The sequence below is a fragment of the Cimex lectularius genome, unplaced genomic scaffold (genome assembly GCF_000648675.2).
Source record: "Cimex lectularius strain Harlan isolate CLEC.00 unplaced genomic scaffold, Clec_2.1 scaffold55, whole genome shotgun sequence".
Taxonomy (NCBI): domain Eukaryota; kingdom Metazoa; phylum Arthropoda; class Insecta; order Hemiptera; family Cimicidae; genus Cimex; species Cimex lectularius.
In genome coordinates, this window is record NW_019392647.1 from 15,667 (window position 1) to 37,794 (window position 22,128).

At 34.7% G+C, this 22,128-nt stretch overlaps 1 long non-coding RNA gene across 3 annotated transcripts in view; it reads right to left on the reverse strand.

The window, feature by feature from the left end:
- Window positions 1–208: 208 nt before the first annotated feature.
- Window positions 209–22,128, reverse strand: part of LOC112128411 — a 264,062-nt gene continuing 242,142 nt past the window's right edge. For all 3 annotated transcript variants that reach the window (XR_002910989.1, XR_002910990.1, XR_002910988.1), the window contains one exon: window positions 209–344. This is a non-coding gene — a long non-coding RNA (uncharacterized LOC112128411). The remainder of the gene's footprint in view (window positions 345–22,128) is intronic.

The following is a 22,128-nucleotide window of genomic DNA, read 5'->3' on the forward strand; positions in this document are numbered from 1 at the left end:
TCATGACTTTCTGATTTCGTTTAATTTGGTTAACATTAAAATAATTATGTTGTCATCAATATAACGATAAAAATACAGTTTTTCTTTTTTCTTGATTGTATATTAAAAGTTTAAAAAAATATTTTCCATGAATAAAAATTAATGAAGCAAATGAATTCGCGATTTTCATTATCGATTCAATTATTTGCATATAATAGAGGTGTATTCAAATTTTATTTTTATTACTTTATTACTACTTGCCTATTAAGTGCATAATCAATATACTTTTTGTGTATATATATACACTTTAGAAGATATTCACTAATACATACGGTCTATGGTTCTGGCTGAATATCAGAACGTACCTGAAAAAAAGAAAAGAATTATATAAATAACGGATTTACAAAAATGAAAATTATGATAGAAATTTGAAGTAAGAAATGTTTTAGTATTGTTAATGTTAACTTCAAAATATAAGAGCCATAGCCTTTAAATAAAATAAATAAATAAATAAAAATGATCTTAAATTGTTATGGAAGAAAATAATGGATAGGAATTGTTTTTTTTTTATATTTTTAATTAATTTATTTTTTAAGATCCTATCCTATCTAGACCGTAGACCGAATTACCTTCGATCCAATTATTGATCCTCCTTCCATATTATAATTGATTAATCTTTATATAAGGAATTGGTGGAAATGAAAAAGCTAGTGTCACGAGCGGGATTCGAACCCACGACGGCTCAATACGCACTAGCTTGACGATAGCTCAAGTGATTAGAGCAGCAGCGTATTGAGCCGAAGGTCGTAGATTCGAATCGCGCAAGTGACACTAGCTTTATCATTTCGACTAATACCTTACATAAAGACTAATTAATCGAAAGAAGTTATTTTCTCTATCGGACCACGAAATATAATGGATTATAATTTATATTAAACAACGATCGACCCCGAATACGGTAAAAAGAAAACGTTGTATTCCTTCGTGGAACCTTTGAGAGATATATCCATCAGGAATATGAAACGATAGAAGTTAATCATGTACATAATCATGTTTGATCTGGTTCTGTACAATTTCAGTTATTAATTTCCATGCACATGAAGCCCTAGGCTGCCAAAATGTAATTACATGTCCATATTAGTTAACCTTGTATAATTAATTAAAGTTTTATAGGTCAGTTGGAGGGTATACAATCCTCGAACGCTTGACGAAGAAACAACATCGTCTTTTAATAGAAAATTAATTTTTTAAATATTCTGCATGCTTTTGATGGTAAATAATTGAGACATATGACATTAATTCAAGTCAATTTATAAAGCAATTTGGATGGACCATTGCAGTTCGGAGGAGGCGGTGAAATGGTCTGGGCTGAGATTTACACTGGAGGACGATATAGACTCCATATTGTTGAAGGCGACCTCATCGCAGTCCGTTATGTCCAAGAAATTATCGAGAAATACAATCCCTCAAATCAGGGATCTCATTGGCAGGGAATTGCGATTTCTGGATGACAATGCCAGATCTCATAGAGGCCGAGCGGTTCATCTATGTTTAAAAAACATGGAAATTTTCTCCTCCATTGTCGCTAGACCTCAATCCATGGGGCACATGCAGGATGCGTTGCAGAGAAGGCTTTTCGATCCGACCATCCGCAGACAGTCGACCTACAACAACTGAGTGCAACATTGCAAAATCTATGGAATTAAATTCCTTATGAAATTTGTGACAACTTTATTAACTGTATGCCTAACTGGTGCACATAGGGTTTCGCTGACAGAGGACATTAAACCCAGTATTAAATGTTTAAAAAAATTATTGTGCCCAATAAAGAAACTTATGGAATTAAAACCTTTTATTTTGTTAATTTTCAAAATCTCTTAATTAAATTTTCCTTTAGTAAAAAACAATAATTTCTATTAAATATTAATGCAATTTATAAGAAAAATAAAACAAAAATACTAGGAAAAGAAAATACTACAAAATTGGCAATATCCCTATTCATTTTTGAGCAGTTTATGTCAGCCTAGCATAACAACAGGTTTTATTGAGTTCGGCGATGCCACGTCCCCTTTATAAGTGCACTAAACCCACCGCATGCTCTGTTATTTACATTTAAATGTCTTTCAGGATTTTTTTAAAGTATTAAAACTCAATAAATTCCAGAATGTGTAAAATTACAATTATAGACAGTACAGACAAAAACACTACACATCTTAAGAACTTTAATTTTTTTTATTCGATTGTGAATTAACTTGGGCCACTTAATAATTTCAATAGCTTTAAGTTTTTGATAATTCAGTTTTGAGTAGTGTAATTTAAAAGTAATTATTGGACAACCAGTTTCTTGTTTACAAAAAAAAAAAAATCCTATATCGAAGAGGTAGTACCATAAGACCAGAATTCTGAGGTTGGTAGTTGTTTTAATTCTTCAGGATCTAATAGATAGATTAATATATTATTATATTTTTCGATCATTTTTTGAAGACGCTGTATATATTCGTCATCAATATAATCAATAAAAAGGTAAAAATTGAAATTTATATCAGAATTAGTAATTTATTGTTATGGCTGCACCGAGTAGAAATTTTTTATCAACTCCATAGGCAATATTAAATTAAGCTAAGTGCAATAAGCGTTTAAAAAGATATTCTCTCAATAAAACAATGACAATGAGGATAAAAAATTTCCACAAGCAACATAAAACGGAAATTGTACGCGGGTCTACGCCCTGTCGAGTGATAGGCAGACGGAAAGGGTGGTGATAATAAGGGGGAACAGGAGCATGTCCACGTTAAATCAACTGTAGGATATTTATAGTCTACTCCCATGACAGGCGCAGGACCTAATTGGGAGTGACAGCCTGTTTTCCGAGCGTGCATGCGCTCCCACCAGGTTATAGATGTTGTCCTTGGTGAAATATATATTTATGTAGCCCGGTTCGTAGCGAGATGGCCTACCGAGCTAAATCTTTGTTACCGAAGTGCGGCTTTGCAATCAAAAAGCCGAACATAATCGGGATTTAACGCCAGAACATAGAAGGTTATTAGTTAGTGGGGGGGGGGAATCTAAAACCAAGAAAGCAATTTCTGCTATTAAAACGAGGAAACATTCAGCTCTATAGTTGGGAACCCTAATCGTAACGGTGCTACGATGAGATATTAATGCCGAACTTCTTGAAACTAAGGTTAACTGAACAACCCTATTGCATTGTTCCTCGATTTCCAGAAAATCATATAGAGACGGTCTAAAATTACCCTTATTTTCTAGTACTGAGGGTTTCCAATGAGTCAAAATGCTATCACTAAAACACATCATAATTAATTGAAATAGAGCAAAAACACCATAGGCCAAAGGGTTCAAACCCAGAACAGCTAAGTGACATGGGGCGTATCCTTAAAGGTAATAATGATAGCCACACAAAATAATACTTACAACACCTTTTAACCCCATATATTGTATAATATGACTATTTGTATTTTCTGGAATTTTGTGTTTTAAAAATTGAGAGGTATATGTGGTGGCCACGTGCAGTTACCACGGTACCCGCTAGGTGTCTCCACCAGTTCTAGAATGGTCTCGCCCTCTATTCGGCAGACAATCAGAGTACAGCCATTTCGTATATAAGCCGAGGGACTACCCACAGTCTTCAGTCTCGTCTACGCGACGAGCTCTCCACCCATGCTGTCAGACTCGTCTCCCAGACGAGTTATCACTTCAGACCGCGAGACTCTTATCCCCGACGTGTTCTCAACAATCACTAATGGAGTACCGACAATGACAGCCAGGATACTCGCATCATTAGCTTCCAACTCGCCTTCTCAACAAAGCCGACTTGGCTATTGGCCAGCTGCTGCAATCAGCTACCTGCTGCACAAAAGTCCTATCAACCGCTCACCTCACCCAACGGATTTCTCGGTCACGGACCACTACAAACGGCACTCAGACGCTCACGGCCTTATCCATGGTCTCAACGCTTCAAAACAACACCGGTCATTCTTAGGGCCATCAAAAAATCTCCCGGTCACTAAATATATAAAATTTATAAACAGTACAATCTCATCCTCCGCGCTTTCACTCATCCGCAAGAACTCACCAATGAAGATTTGGGAAACAAATTCAACACAGAGAAGGAGTTTTTTTTTTTAAATGGCCTTATCTATTACTGATAACCGGCGAAAGTCAGCGGGACGCTTTGGAACACAGAGACCCAAGCCCGACAGGTCCAGTTTGCAACGGGAGAAGAAGGAAATCCTCGAAATCCTGACTTAAGCCTTACTTTCATTCAGTGACCTTTTCGTAACCTTAAAAACCATTACATTAAAAAAAAATGGAAAAGTCCACATCCCCCGGTCCAGGGGAATGTTAACTGACGTTTGTGTCCAACCTGAACCAACCCCCAACGGGGCACCGGCCCCAGTCGCCACGGCGACCCACAACAATCATCTGGGCGTCCTAAACTTTCAACCCGCTATCTCTCAGAAATCTCCATAAACATTTATATGGCTTTATACTACCTGAAGAAACGATTGTGTTAAAGGAAAACGGTTTTGTTAAGTCGCCATAATGTACTAAGGAGTTCAAATCGGTCCCTTTCCTCATCTTACTTTTTAAACAGTAAGAATGTATAACAAAGTATAAAATGAACAATAGAAAACTTTGTAGGAATCTACCGATTCGCCCAAAAGTGAAAACACAAAATCTTAAGATAGAATAGTGGAACGAAGCATCAACGTAACCCGACTCCGAACTCAAATTATGGACACTACCCAACAATTTCCACCAGTTGAAAAAGCAAACCGTCGCTTTTTACATTTAAATTAATAGTTGTCTTAATGCATACAAAACTACAATCGGAATCATTCATTAGAACATTAATTATAATGATTTACGAGTAATTTATGAGTCATCCTCATAACTGATAGCATGTGCTCATTTAATAATATAGTAAGCTTTTTCGTTTATCCTTAGCGATCCTGTGTCAATATAATGCATCTGAAACATTATGCTATGTGCATTACAAACAAGTATGGAAAGTGATGAAAGTTAATAAATTATGTTTGATTATATGAATTTTCCAATCTTAATGGGATCGTTTTCCGATCGATATTTTGGTTTGGCCCAGTTTCATACCATCGTTCGTTAATCCATCGGGCTGGCACATATTTTAAATTATACTTCAAATTCCCCCCGATTGATTTTTATATGGATGGAAAACTAGGTATACGAATGTCTTTAAGATTTCCAGTCACGGCCATATTCGACGGACATACGGTGTCTGCGTTGTTATTTAATCGAGAAAACATGGTTTCCTCTTACGGGAAGAAGATCAAGGGGTCTTTCGCTTTTGGAATCTTAAAGTTAATTTAGCCCATTGTTCCTAAAAGGGCGGCCCGGATCCGAGTTCATATGTAAATGTCTCCGGGAGCCGTCAGCCGCTTTAATAAACGGGGACACAAGTCAACGCGACCAAAACAGGTCGCTGCGAATTAAAGGAATCAGCGGGGATGTCGGAAAGGAAGAACGTCTAGTGAAAATTAGTTAGATGGCAGAAAATCTTAGATGGAATTTTAACTATATTTTAAAATTTTAATTTAATTATATTTTTTCCATTTCTACAATACTTACGTGTTTGCGGTGTAGAACCATGACCACGACTAGATCACATGTCACGATCGCCAAATAATCAATACCTACATTGTTGATTTTCACTTTTTTTTTTTTTTTTTACATAAAATGCTGTATAATCGTTCTTCTTCTTGGTAATATTATTACTGTCTCTGTTGCAAATTTAGTTTGTTTTGCAATTGTTGCTGCAAACAGAATTACAAGTATGTTTCTTCTTTTTATAAAATACATTTTTCCCAGAAAAAATGTATATCAGTAGAGATGTATTACTTTATATCAAAAAAGAATCAGGGATGAGGCCAATTTCATATAGTTTTGTTATACAAAATACTAGTTATGTTAGATCTTGTACTAGAATTTCTATTTTTAATTTCATTTAGTACTATACAACCGTAGGTTTCAAAATAAATTCAAAGACAAAACCTTGACACTCGTATTTTGCTTCTATTAGGGTCTGGTACGTTTTACAAATTTAAACGCTTCCTACCCGCTCCTTATTATCTTATCCTGAAAAACTACCTAACAGACTGCTGCGTCAGAGTGACGCGCGGAAACGCATTCTAGGAAGTCGGACAGGTACAAGCCGACGTCTCTCAAGGGAGCATTCTCGGTCCCATCCATTTCTGACCTAAGTATACACCCTAATGCCGTTATCACTACCTACGTGGACGGTATCGCAATTCTGTCCTCAATTCGAATCCCATTCAAGCCACGTCCAACATCCAAGTGCCCTTGAGCTTATCATGATCGAAATAATGGAGGACAAGATCGAAAGAAGAAATATTTACTCATTGTACATACGTTCCCATTGAGAAAACAGCCGTGCTCTCTATTGTACAGCAACAAAAAGAGATACCCCTTCCAATCAAATTTAATACTTAGGACTGTACCTAGACATCAGACGGATATGGCATCCCTATACGAGACTTAAGAGGCAACAACTCAACAGAAGACTTGAACAACTAACTACCAACACTTCTATGACCAAAATCTACCTTGACCATCCAAACTAAACTAACGTTATACACGACTTTAGTACGGCCCATTTGGACATACAGGTGGGACTGTGGGGTTCTGCCAAGCCATCCAACATTAAACGCATCCAATCCAAATTGACAAAGCTCCTTATTACATCCCTAACCTCACTGCCCACAACGACCTCAATATTCCTTTTGTCATCGATGTGATCCATTCCCGTTTTCAAAAGATTCACACCAACCACTTGATCCATCCCAACCCTACTGCCCAAGCACTCTCGACACATTCCCATTTCATGAACCCACCATAGGTCGCCTTAGTCGACGATGGCCTCTGGACCTCCTTGCGCCTTATTCTCTCACACTGGGTGACAGCATTGCCTGCTTCCTCAATGCTCGTGTCTGCCAGTGCAACGCTGGTTTTAGTGTTAGAGTTGTGACCAAGTGAAAAACGTTTTGAAATCACATTTGTATGTACGAATTCGATTCCACTCCAGTAGTAGAGAATTAATGCCAGACTTCTAGAGACTAGGCTATTCTCATGAAGCCTTCTGATGACTGTTTTAGGGCTCACCGTACATTGCAGACAGGGTGGAATTGACTTCCCATCGGGGAAGCCGTTAAATGACAGTAGTGTGGGAAGAGCAATAATCTTCCATAGCCGTCGTAAATCGCGATCGATCACAACCTTCTCTTCGATTGAGTCTTCCTGTGGCGCTAAACCCTTGTAGACCATCATGGATGATAGAGCACGATTCCCGCAAGTCTTTGGCTACAGAACGGATACTACGTCAATCGTTGGCCATTTGCCCCGGCGAGATCGTCTCGGCTTAAAACGATACTATTAAGGGAAAAAAAATAATTTTTACCCCAATTTATTGTTTGTCTCTGGAAAAGATGAAATTGAACTGATTTTCTTTATTTATAATCTAAAGAGGTTAAAAGGATTATTAAATCTCTTTAAAGGAAAAGAACACTTTATTCATAGTTATTACTATGGAAAGTAAACAAATAAAAACAAATGTACGGGGTTTTATCTTAAAGTGTAGTAGGTGATGTATATTGTAGAAAAAAATTTTTTTTGGTAATTCCATGTCGAAAAATATTAGACACTTACCAAAGCGTTCTTGTCAATAGGCCCTAGGAAGCGAGAAAAAAATTAAAGTTATTTATATACTTTTCAATTAATTAATTTTTTTAAGGTTTTGGTTAAGATAAAAAAGTCAGTGCCACGAGCGGGATTCGAACCCCCGACCTTCGGCTAAATACGCCGCTCTTCTACCACTTGAGCTACCGTGACTTCGCTCCACTCGGACACTAACTTCCCATTTCAACCACACCTTTTGAATTTTCCTTCATTTTTACCATTTTTTATCTCAACCAAAACCTTAATTTAAAAAAATTAATTAGAGGAAAAGAATTTATTTGGTCAAGCGGACCACGAAACCTAATAAATATTATTTATATAATCAACAAATATATAATTGATTTGTTGTTTTAGTATTTCAATGTTATTAAATATCAGACCATTCGGTTTTTAAATGAGAAAAGGAGATATGTTAATATGTAAGATTCGATTAAATGTGCTAAAATATATAAAATGTTACAAAAATCAAAACAAGCTTCTAGAAAAGTAAATCGATTAATTTTTTTAACTATTCGGGTTCGCTTTTAGCACCACTTAACACTCTTAACACCACTTAAATACCAATTTCCAAAGCAAACATATACATTATTAGATGGATTCGTTGGGGGCACATTTTTACGCGCCGACGTCCGCTGTTCCATATAAAAATTCATAACATTTCTGGATTTTATCCAACCGTTGGAAAGTTGAATTTCCCACTTCTTATTGCGCCAGTGATGGTGTTATCAATAAGGCATTTCTCACATATTATACGTTGGCTCTACATTCCGTTCATATAGAATCTAATAAAAGGAGTCACCTTAGCATATACCCGAGAAAGACCTCTACAACTAGGATATCATCAAGCGAATCGTTCATTGTATTCCAAAAATTGAGTTTGTATACTTAACTACAACCTACACTTGAAAGAGTATTTAATTACCTACTCATCCACTGGCCATTGACCACATTTTACGAATATGAACAATAACCTACTCAATTCTGAGGTTTACTGGTTGAAAACCTTGCTAAAATTTAAGTAGGTTGTCAAATTCCAAAATAAATTCTAATAAAAAAATTTATTTTGGATTTTATTTTATTAATAATTTCTTTTCCTTTTTCTGGTTTTTTATTTTTGCACTTTTTGCACAGCTGATTTTAACAATCGATAATAAAGATTGTAACATAATATAATGTAATAACACTGACTATTCCTATTTATTTTATTCCTCATGTTCAGCTTAAGAAAAAGGAAAAATTTCATAAGACGAAAAGAAAAAAAGAAAAACATTTTTTCATGCGGCTCACCACTGAATTATGTATGGTGAGCAATGGTCTTCAGGTAAATTTCGGGAATATGTAGATTTCGTTTTATTGAGACAAGTGTTTACAAGCACGTTGATTGTTTAAATTGAAAGAGGATTATGTAAATGTTTTAGTTTTACATTATTTCAAAACCTTAACCACTCATATTATCCGAAAAGAAGGATGTATAAGAGAGAAATATGATTTTAAAATATGATTTTATTATATATAAATTTTATATGCGGAAAGAATTCATTCAAACCGTTCAAGACAAGGAAAGCCGTCTTTGAAAAATATATTTTCTAACTTCATTTAATAGCGAGAGGGCTTGATTTACGAGCAACACATCAATAAGCAAATATGACGCCATGTTGATATATTGAATTTATACTTTGTTATCACGTTGCAAAAGCGTTAAATGAAAGGTAAATTTGTGCTAGGGCACGCTCGGAAGTAGTGAGCCAGAACATTTATATCGCCTATCTCAGACTAATACATAAAAACTCGGGAAAAATATCTTTAGAACATGTTTAAATGGAAAAAAGAGTGAATGGAAACAAATTAACATCGGGAGGCATTCGCAAAATTTCCTCAATAAATGCAAACGAAACATGCTTGCTAAAATAAACAAAAATATAGGGGTAGACAATTAATTATACTTCCTTTCTTCTTTTATTTTATTTTAAGAAACAAATACAATTGTTTGAACAGTGACCCCAGGAAATGCCTTTATTCACCAAGCAATTTATTGGCAACTTTGTTGTCATTGGTAGTCATATATACTGCTGGGGAAAAATTAAAAAAAAAAAACCTATGAGTATATTCTTTACCTAAGGTCATGGTTAAGATGAAAAAGGCAATGCCACTAGCGGGATTCGAACCCACGACCTTAGGCCCAATACGTGGCTTCTGGAACCACTTGAGCTGTCGTGATACTTCGATTCACTCGGACACAAACTCTCATTTCAACCTACAACCTTTCGAATTTCCCTTTTGCCTATTTATAACCAATCGTAATTATCCAGTTATTAATTTTTCATGTAGAATTCACAAATACAATTATCCCAACTAACTTGGTCAACCACCTTTTTTCAAAGTAGATCCGAATATCTCCTAAATCTTGCAACGTCGCCGTCACATCCTCCTTCTCCTACCAATACTGCCTAATCTGTAAACATCCCCTATGCCGCCTCCTGTGCCAGAACATATATTTTTACCAAACTTACCACATTCGATAATCAGACTTTTTCTCTAGAATCCCTCAACTACTTCAAATTTTTATGAATAGAAATATTAAATTCTACCAAGGAAACAGCTTCGATGGCAATCACACATTTCTCTAATGCTGTTTGGATAGCAATGCCGACTAAATAATAAATTAACAAATTAGTTCCGTAAGATTATCAAGTATTCTTATAAATCTCTATCGGTAGCAGACTAATGCTGTTAGTTTTATGGATACTGATTAAATTAGACTTTATCGATTTTAACAACGAAACATCACGAGTAGGAATAGCAAAGGTAATTCAGATAGCAATTTATTATTAACCCACTTATACCGTATCTACCAACATAAATTTAGTCATTAGACCATATCGGTAGAAACTTCACAACTTCTCTGAATAGCAACGTCAAAACACCTTCCATAGCAACATCCAATTCGGAGGATTGTACCAATTCTATAATGTCCCACAATTAGAATGTAACTATGCCAACACCAAAGCCTAAATCTAAAATCCTATAGTTTGAGAGTTCTGAGAAGACTGTGACACATAGTATCAATAAATTAGTTCTATTAGACTTCATGAATATTTCTTTCAACAGTAATATGGAATCCCTCTACTTAGAATATATGTATACCAGCATAATTTTCTCATAAGATTCGTCAATCCAATTCCTATTATCATACCGTACCTTTTACAAAATTTTCTTTTAAAAAAAGAGGGTTGCAGGATAAAGCTCACTAGTCTGCTTAAGCTGTTGATGAAGTTTGAAAGGATAAGTAAAAGCCCATGCATGGCTATGGCTGAAAGCGTAAAGTTTATAACACGATTCTTTCACTTACACCGCAACATCAATTTTCTTCAATTCCAAGTATTTCACTGTATTTTAACAACATTATCCTTTTCTAAGGAGATAATAGGGGTATTCACGATCTATGTGTTAACCCAGTTAACTCTGTTAAGTCGAATTGGATGGAGAAAAATGATGACTTAGACTTGTAAGAATCGGCTAGTTAACATTGCTCGATCTAACAGGCCAGGGCCAATGTTAGATGTTAGGTCGAAAATGTAGTCACACTGCTATCCGTTAGGGCGTAGGTAACCAACATGGCAGCCATGAATCTAACAGCTGTTTTTGTTTACACGTATTTATATTCTTAAATACGCATTAATTAAATCAGACCGCACATTTATTTTGTTAATTTCTGACCTGAACTCTCATTCATAATATATACATCCAATATCCTACAAAGTTGTAGGCTGTTAGACGTTAGGATACAAGTTAGGTATGTCGGCATTTATTGACGTTTGTCATTTGTTAGTACTTTTCTAGTGCATAGAAGAGCATTTCGAATGAAAGAGCTGTTTAATTTTCCTTTTTTATTAACTTCTGGCATCTACAATGTAACACAAAAGAAAACCAAAACAAATAACAAGCCTACAAGGACTGTTATAGCTTTAATTTTTGGTTCTACCATTCGCCACGCGTAGCATTGCGGAAAAAATAACCTTTAACATGCTAAGAAAAGAAGGGAGTGATCACGATCTTACTGGATATTTCTCTATTCGAGTTAACACGAGTTAACATCTTACAAACATCGTGAATACCCCTAATATGTATAGCAAAGTCAATTTATTCCCCTCTAGTAGTAATTTCTTCCTTTAGCATCTATTGGATCGAGCTCTTCTAACGAATTTCCTGGAAGATTTTCGTTTTTTAAAGGAATTAATTCTTCTCAGGTGTATAACATGAAGATCTACTAGCTCGATGGTTTTCCCAGATGAGATTCTACGGCCTTTTCCTAGCTTTAGTACAGCATATATATGCATATGCCTCTTCTCAAATAAACCGACATTGCTCATCTGGTGTCTCAACTGGAACATGCACGTAAATGTACCAGTTTTTATTCCTTTGCGTTTTTGATTGCTTTCTGTTGAGTAGGATTTCCTCTTTGTTGGCTGTTTAGGCGAGTAGTCATTTGATTGTCTTATGTCTGGTTTACGCCCTTAATATCTGTTGTGTTCTTTAGTTACATAGCATTCCAATTATGTTTTAACGTGGCTAGGTGTGTGCCGCAAAATCGGTTTGGGCGTATGTGTCTTTTAAGCAAGTTTAAGAAATTCCTTCATGACCTAGGAACCAATGTGAAAAGAAATATCATTAGTAAACGGCGACCTTATACCTATAATCAAATGTCCAAGATGTCGTTTGTACAAATAAAAATAAAAGTGGTCCTAGCACAGGACCCTGAGGTATACCATACTCCATAGAGTTGAAGTCGCTCAAAGGATCTACGATTCGGATATATTGTGAACCATCAGATATATATGATTTGTACCAATCATGCATATTACCTTGATTTCCCAAAGCGTAAATCAATTATCCAGCTGTATATCGAAATCTAAGGTATCAAATGCTTTGTCCATAGTCCTTTTCCTTCACTTCCTTATTACTGATACGGAATAAATTAGTTCCAATGATACTTTTTTACCGATGGGCTTTATTGATAGCACGTGATTCGGCCACTTAGAACTCATTTCACAAGAATTTCACAGTTCGTCGAAATAAATATATTTATAACAATATATAGTATAATCAAAACACGATTGTAACATTTTTATCAAGTAGTATCTACATTTATCTATATTATCAAGTAATCTATACAATCAAGTTGAAAAATGGCAAAAGGAGGGAAAACTCATAAGGTGGGGTTGAGATGGGGAGTTGATGTCCGAGTGGATCGAGGCCACGATAGCTCAGGTGGTAGAGCAGCGGCGTATCTAGCCGAAGGTCGTGGGTTCGAATCCCTCTCGTGCCATTAACTTTTTTTCATCTCAACTAAAAACATTAATTAATTGTAAAGTTAATTGGTCAAGCGGACCACGAAAATAGGGAATTATCAAGTAAGTGTACGCACGCTATCGAATCATCCTACTCCCTTCTGCTCCTTGGTTAAAAACCTAGGAGTAGTCTTTGACCAAAACCTTTCCCGGCATCCTCACATTTCCCAAATTACCATTGTATTGCCTCCCTCAGCCTATTTCGTCGGTCCTCGGCTGTGTGGCACAAGGTGGTTTCTCGGAGAGGAAGGGATTACGCGCGATTGAAGCGTATTATGAATTGTGGCGGAAGATTCGTGTTCGGCACCCCACGGGGGTCCCGGGTGTCGGGGTTGTATTTCCAACTTTCCTGGCTCTACCCCTCCTTCCGTGCACAGTATTTCCTATGTTGCTTTCTTTTCTAGTCGATCCACTCGTCGTCTTCCTTATATCACCCAATCCCTCCAATTCAACTCCTCACATCACACTCGCAACACCCGCTGATCCCCAATCGACATTATCCTTCAGCAACATACAACTCATACCTTCGAAAGATCCTTTCTGACCCGAGCCCCTAAACTCTGGAACTCCCTTCCCCTTGCTATTCGTCACGCTGCCTACTTTTCCCCCTTTAAATCCCACCTGTATAATCACCTCCTCTTTCTCCCAGCAGTGACCTTTCGTCAATATTTGATATTTTTGTTTAATATTCTTGTAATTTTCCATTCTGCCCTGCCTTACATTAAATTTTGCCAAAATTTCAATCTCTTTTTCCTTTTAATTTCATAGAAGGAACTTCCTTTATTTATTTCATGTATATTATCCTTAGGGGACACCAATCCCAGAATACAGTTATTTTTCTTCTTCTTCTTAATTTCGAGACAAACATTTCTTAATTTAAATTCTTCTTCCTATCTGCTGCAGGATCAACACATTCGTTGATAATAATATTTAAATTAGCTGTAGATAAAAATTGACCAGGACATTCTGCTACCAGCCCATTCATAACTGAGGTTTTTCTGTTTACTTTTAAGGTGGAGCATGGTTCAATATTTATATATTTACTTTATCACCAACGTTGTCCCACCCCAATGATGATTCAATCACTTATCTTTCGATGTAGGTACAAAGCATGAAATTCTATGAACACTATTCTAACAACCTTAATAATGACAGACTGTAGGATAATTTGTATTTCTCTAAATTTTTCTATTTTCGTTTTTAATTTGAAATTGATTTTTTTGTATATAACGTAAGGATAAAAACGTAAAAGACATACAGTTTATGATTTATTGTTGTTCCTAAATGTAAACTAATGTTTTACACCTTTTATTACAAACATTAATATGTTTAACAAGAGGAGACAAGAAATGTGTGATAACCAATTTCGAGAACCTTTTCTTTGTGATCCTTTGATCCTATGATGACCTAAGAAGCAAAAAAAAAGTTTAACTAATTTATGTAATGTTGTTAATACAGTTTTGCCTTCGTTGCTTATATATTTTAAAGTTAATAATATATTTCAATTAATTAATCTTTATGTAAGGTATTGGTTGAGATAAAAAGTCAGTGTCACCAGCGGGATTGGAACCCACGACCTTCGGCTAAATACGCCGCTACTCTACCACTTGAACTATCGTGACTTCGATCCACTCGGACACCAACTTCCCATCTCAACCCAACTTTATGAATTTTCCCCTCCTTTTTGACATTTTTCAACATTTCAAATAGTATTTTTGACGTTTGAAATATTGAAAAATGGCAAAAGGAGGGAAAATTCGAAAAATTGACCTTCCTCAACATACAACCCGTACCTTCCAAAGATCCTTTCTGACCCGAGCCCCTAAACTCTGTAACTCCCTTCCCCTTTCTATTCGTCACGCTGCCTCCTTTTCCCCCTTTAAATCCTACCTCCATAATCACCTTCTATCCCTCCAAGCAGAGACCTTACGTTAATATTTGATACTTTTGTTTAAAATTCTTGTTTTTTTCTTATGGCCTGCCTTACTTACATTGTACCCAGATTTCTATCTCATTTTGTTTTTAATATGTAAAAATTACATATTAAAAAGGAATAACTTACAAGGAATTTACAAGGAATAACTTCCTTTATTTATTTTATGTATATCATTCTTCGGGGACACCAGTCCCAGAATAAAGTTATATTTCTTCTTCTTCTTAAGTATCTATATTATCAAGTAAATATCTATATTTATATCTATGCAACATCAGTTTTCTAAGTATTATATCGATAGAACCGGCATACTACGTCAGTGAAGATGTAACGAAAGCAAGGTCAAATTCTCCAATTGGTCTAATCGACATAAAGTCATTCAATTATATGTGGTAGTAGAAGAATAGAACTTCTCTACTTTTATCGTTTTCCATATTTAACTAAGTTGTGTATTGTGTGTTTTAAACGGATAACAGAAAATGAACAAGCACATATCAGCTTTACATTAGTTTAGTTGCGAATTATAAAGAAGCGAGGTAACTGGTGGTGATTTTAGCTTTTTAAATAATTTTGTTTAAAGAAATTGAATCAATAAATAACAAAAATAGAATTATTTAATACAAATAATTTATACCAGATTTGAATGTTGATTTTAAAACAGGGATATTTCATATTTTTAACGCTTCACCTCATTCTAGCCTTTGTGTATTTATCAAATTGCCGTGAAAAAATCATTGGTGCAAATACAAACCATTTCAAAATTCTTTCATTTAAGTCAAATCGAAATATCACGGCTTCGCATTAATTTAATAATAATAAACTTGAGAAATTGAATTTGACGTGTAACAAGAGTTCAATATCTATTTCTTTCGGTTGAACGAAAAACATTTTTTTTCCTTTTCCTCCTCCCCAATGTTTTAGTCAGGTTTAAACAAAAAAAACCTTTATTCCAATAAAACCCTTAAAACCGTCTAGTAGGAAAATTTCGTTACAAGATGCCGGGGAATATTGTGCTTTACTATATTCCATCCTTTCAAGAACATAGTTTCCTTTTTCCCGTCTTAACTCTCCGCTTCTTGGACGATCGTAACGTGGCAAAATGGGATGAATAAAAGAACAAAGAACAGAAAACAAAGCGCATATTTCAGTTTAAAACATCCGCCGGGCGAGAGAGAGGAGAGAGGAGAGAACAAATGAAATTCCTGAACGACCGTCCGTAGTGAAAATCCTTCCAGGAAGGAAGCAAGAGAGCGATGAGAGGTTTTTATAAAGGCCGACATCACCGGGGCAAAGTTGTCCCCTGAGAATCTCGGGGATAATATTTTAAATGACATTAAAAAAGTGAAGAGGTTTATGAAGAAAGTTATGTATGGATAAAAAAATATTGAATTAGTTCAAAAAAATAATGAAAACACTAAGAAATACAGAGACACGGGGTTTTCAACCTCAAATATCTAGTATCTGCTAAATAAATGCCACACTTTCTTGAAAACAACCTATTGATATTAAGCTTTTCGGATTAAATTTAAATTAAAAAAAAAAAAAACTGATTCTCTGTAAAATGTGTCCAAAATAACAGCAAATTATTCCGACTTCCGTTATTAACTTGGTCGTTAGGGCACTTAGCCCTAATTATTTAAATGGATAATAAACTTTATTTCGTCCCTGCTGGATTAAAGTACGAGTGTAATTATAAAGTTCTGCCTTGGGAGTTGATTTAACTTTCTGATTCGTCAATCAGGTTTTGACTGACACATTGAAATTCTTGAAATTCATCTTGGTGACGAATGAATTTCACGAGATGATTCCACTACTTAAGCAAATTATGTCGTACAATAGAAAACATTCTCGAAGGTAATTAGAACGAAAAACCTACGAGTTGGTCATTTCTCAATTTTGTAATATCATCCATAAAACATTAAAAAACGCATTCGTCACGTTATTAGATTTTGAAATATGTCCTAATAAATAATTTCTTATAAAAATTAATAATTAAAAAACTCATGAGTCTTCAACCGCATCATAAAACCTCAAAATATATTCATCACTTAAAATAATTAACTTATGACAATTTTTTACATTTAACGACCAACTTATGCAGATTAAACCCAGGGCCATATAAACCCTCAGGGTACCGGTGTTTGTTTTTTTCGAGTGAAGGGCCGCTGGATTCGAACCAAGGACCTTTACTTTACAGAGATGAGCGCCGTGACACCTAAACCGTTGCGACCACCGACGCCCTTCTCTCTAGGTTGTTATCACAGATATGGTCTTAATTTAATTAAAATTAAAAATATTTTATTCATCCCTGATAACAACCAAGAGAACATTAAACTACTACGATTAACCATTTTTGACCCTGAGAGTATTTAATATATTCGCTCAGAAAGGTTACAGAAAATCTATTTATAAATGAGTAATGTTCTCATGTCAAAGTCCGGTTCATCGCTTAAATAAACCATTTGTCGGACTGACAGTTGACCTTTACAGAAACGATATTTAGCCAAGGTACAGAATTTTAATAATTCCGATTCTTTATCGAAGTTGAGTGGAAAGAGGATATGTGACAGGTTTAAATTTTGTACGAATAGAATAAAAAGCCTATTAACAGTTGTCGGTAAAAATTGTTTAAGTCCTTTTCTATATGATTCACCAGCCTGGGTGAGAATATTTGCTGGGTTGACTTTTATCCATAAACAGATGTATTTTTCACAAGACTCGTTACTGATTTATCGTTTATTCTATTATTTATATTTGTTTTAAGCCTGGCTCGTATCCTAACCGATGAAAACGATGGAGTAATGATAAAATAGCTTTTCTTCTGGTCAATTGAAAACAAAAGAATGTCGACAGATGGTGTGTCGGATAAGAACAATGGGCGTATCGTATCGTAATTACCGTGGAGTCAAGAAAATCCAACCTTGATGTTTTCTATCTCGCTAGGCAGTATACACACGAATACAAAATACAAACTTTTATGGTTTTTTAATACATAAACAATAAAACTAGATTGTCAGAGGTACAAACTAGTATTATTTTCGAAAAATTATTCTTTGCCCTGGAAAATTTAACTACGAGGGTTAAAAGACTTTTGGTATATGGGTTCCAAAAGTGTACAAGCGAAAGATAAACATGTTGCTCACTAGCCTAAAAATATGTAGTCACAAAGATAAGTATATTTATTTGAAGGTAACTAGAATGTAGGTAGATAGATAATTCCATAAATATGTTGGCAGTGAGATATATGTAAGTAGCTAGATTGATAAATATGTAGTTAGCGATATAAATAAATATGTAGTTAGCTGTATAAATAAATTAATATGTATAAAGGTAGAGAGTTAAATAAATAAGTAGGTGGTTTCATAAATAAATATATAGGTAGGGTGATGGATAAATAAATATTTAAAAAGATAGCTAGATAAATAAATATGTAATTAGCTATATCGTTAAATTAATGTGTGTATGGGTAGGTAGTTAAAAAATAAGTAGATAGCCTGATAAATAGATATATAGGTAGCCGGATAGTTACACAAATATGTAAATAGCTGTACATACAAACATATGTAAGTAGATATAAGTAGATATGAGCGTAAATAAATTTATAGGTTGATTATAAATAAACATTTAGGTAGCTGGTTAAATAAATATGTACGTAGCCAAATAGATAAATAAATATGTAAGTAGCTAAATAGATAAATATATAAGTATGTAGTTAGCGAGATAAATCAATATAAATAGATAAATTATTAAATCGGTAGCTAAAGATAAATTACATGTACGTAACTAGATAGATAAATAAATATATATTTACTTAGTTAGATAAATTAATATGTATACTGGGTGTTACGGGGTTAAATGTTAACACTGCCATACTGTATTCACTAAATGAAACGTAGTTCAGTGCAGTGAACGAGGTTTTTTCTTGACTATTTCTTGAAAAATTATGATTTTTGTGATATTAGTCTGAAAATCAGATTTTTTACAATAAATTGTACTTTCTCAATTTTAGAGTCATTAAAGTACAAATCTGACCTTAAACTTTTTTTCCAAAACAAAATTTTCCAAAAAATAACAGCATTTCCGTTGAAAAATTCATACAGTAGCCGTACAAAGAATAACAAATCGCAAAAATCAAGTTTTTTATTAATATTTAATTGTGGCTCGTGCAATAACTTTTCCATCAAATTTTCGGGGATTTACCAAAGTTGCCTTATTTTATAAGTATTCCAAAGACATACTCACATACATTTTTTATAGCTTTTCTTGGTGAAATCTCTCCATTACAATGTTGAAAAACGTGATATCCAACCCAAGGAGAGCAGCATCCCAAGAACATCGTACATGTCATATTTTTTATAAAAACACACTAGTTAGTAACAAAAATTAAATTCATTCTTCTCACAAAGTGTACACAATTAAAGAAAAATTACAATGAAAATGAAACCATCAAATTAAGCATTTTTTGCAAATTAACTTATGTATTGTTCGAAATGCTTTTCTTCGTTCTGAATTCACAAGTGCGAACGTAGAGCAACAGACGTGTCTACATGCAGGACTTCTTCCTTTCTTTCCTTCATGTCATAGCAAGTGATTTCAATTTTCTCTATGAGTTGTTCCGCGATTCGATGGGTATGCTATACACAGCACTTTTTAGAGATCCCCATATGTAAAAAGATATTGGCGTCAAATCAGGGCTCCTGGCTATGCCACAAGAAGAACTTATCTTAATTTTGTCAACAATTAATAAATATACGATGTTATGGGTTGCTGCCCTCTTTGGATTCGATATCACGATTTTCAACCTTGCAAAGGAAATTTCACTACGAAAAATTAAAAGCAAAATAAATAAAAAATAACAAGTAAGGTATTGGTTGAAATGAAAAAGCCAGTGTCCCGAGCGGGATTCGTACCCACGACCTTCGGCTCAATACGACGCTGCTCTAACCACTTGAGCTATAGTGCTCAAGCGGTTAGAGCAGCGGTGTATCAAGCCGAAGGTAATGGGTTCGAACCCCGCTTACTGGCTTTTTCATTTCAACCTATACCTAAGAAGATATTTGGTCAATCGGACCACGAAATATAATGAATTAAATAAATAAATGTGAAAATATTATAATATTATAAAAATATACTTGGAATATTTAAAAAATAAGGCTGGCGAATTCCCCAAAAATTTCGATGGAAGTCATTGCACGAGCCGCAATTTGAATCTTTCAAAAAAAATTGAACATAGTAAATCTGCAGTTGTAAATAAATAAGGTTTTAATAAAGAGAGAATTTTAAAAAAGTTTTAGTGTTTATAAACATTTTTTTCCTGATAGTTTATAACAATATAGTGCCATCAAAATCAAAATGAGAATTTTTACGGGTTTTTATATACTAAAAGATAAAAACAGGACACTCGCATTTTTTGTTTATTTCAAACTGTGTTGTTTTTATCATTATATTAAGTACAACATAGTTATTTTAATGTAAACCACATTAAAAGAGGCGTAAACCGCATTAACAAAAGGTACGTTGAAGTGGGAAATCGGTGCCCGAGTGGATGTCACGATAGCTCAAGTGGTACAGCAGCGGCATATTTAGCCGAAGGTCGTGGGTTCGAATCCCGCTCGTGACACTATCTTTTTCATTTCCACCAATACCTTACATAAAGATTAATTAATTGAAAGAAGTTATTTGGTCAATCGGACCACGAAATATAATGGATTAAATAAATAAATGTGAATATAAATATGTCCTTGGAAAGCTTAAAAAGTAATGCTGGTGAAATCCACGAAACTTTTGATAGAAGTCATTGTACGAGCCACACTTTGAATTTTTCAACAAAAAAACGAGGGGTTTTGCCATTTGTTATTCTTTGAGCGGCTACTGTATATTCGAAACCTCGAATTTTAGAACGGAAATTTTCAATATCTGATGGAAAGTTTAATATAGTTTGGGAAACAAGTATTTTAATGACGCCGAAGTTGAGAAATTATGATTTTATATTAAAAAAACTGATTTTAAACTAAAAACACTAAAATGTTAATATCTCAAAATAGAAACCTCGAACTGGTGGCAATGATCTACGTTTTATTTGTGAATCCACCATGGCAGTAGTGACCTTGTAACCCTGTAACATCCTGTATAATAAATAAATAGGTTGCTAGATAAAAAGACATGTAAGAAGTAGAACTGATAAATAAATATTTCAGTAGCTAGATAGCATATATAGCGAGCCATATAGCGTCTGTTGTTTGGACATTAAAAAAAAAACTGTCAAAGAAAGAGTTTTAAATTGTTGACAACAACGGACGAACTGAACATCGTTGAAAAACGTATTTTTTGCAATTGATGAAAACATTTTTTCTTTTAAATTACAAGAATGCTGCACAGAGTCAGTATTTAGGGTAAAACAGTATTTTTACTGTTTTCGCTAGATAGTAATTTAAGAGCAATGGTCCTGTTGATAAGGTAGGATTCTCTCTCGCCCCTGGACGTGCCAAAGCGTCGCGTCGATGAGTGAAAATTGGCGTGAAATGAAAACGACATCGCTGACGCTAAGCACAAGCCGTAATTCAATAAGGAGCTGAATTGACTGAGGCTTTAACTCGCGTTTCAAGCCGCCTCCGAAGATTCCTGCAGTGGTCCGATCTTTCGTTAGCGCTAATAGACACTAAATTGGACCCTCCAAATAATAGGTATCTGCCAATTAGCAATATTTCGAGAGTGGATCGTTACCCATGTTACACATGACTAGTTTGGGCATTAGTGGGTATTTAAATTTGCTCTAAGGCTATTTTTCTTTTTTCTCCAACCTTATTGAAAATCAGAAACTAAATGCACAAGGTGTTGGTTACATTTCAAAATTAGGGGTTCTCATGAAAAATTTAAAATAAACTAAGAATGGATAATATGTGCGGACAACAGAAATTATTACAAAAACACGTTACAGAAAACTTTTTAGTTGTGCCATTTCTCAACCCTATTCTCGCAGTTCTAGTTTGTTACTCGTGTTTCAATTTCTCTTTATCTTCAGTGTTTAGGCTTTTGTGATATCTGTTTATTTTAGCCCGTTTTATAAATTTATGAATATTGGAAGCAATACATGAGAAGTACCGTGCTGAATATGGCTGT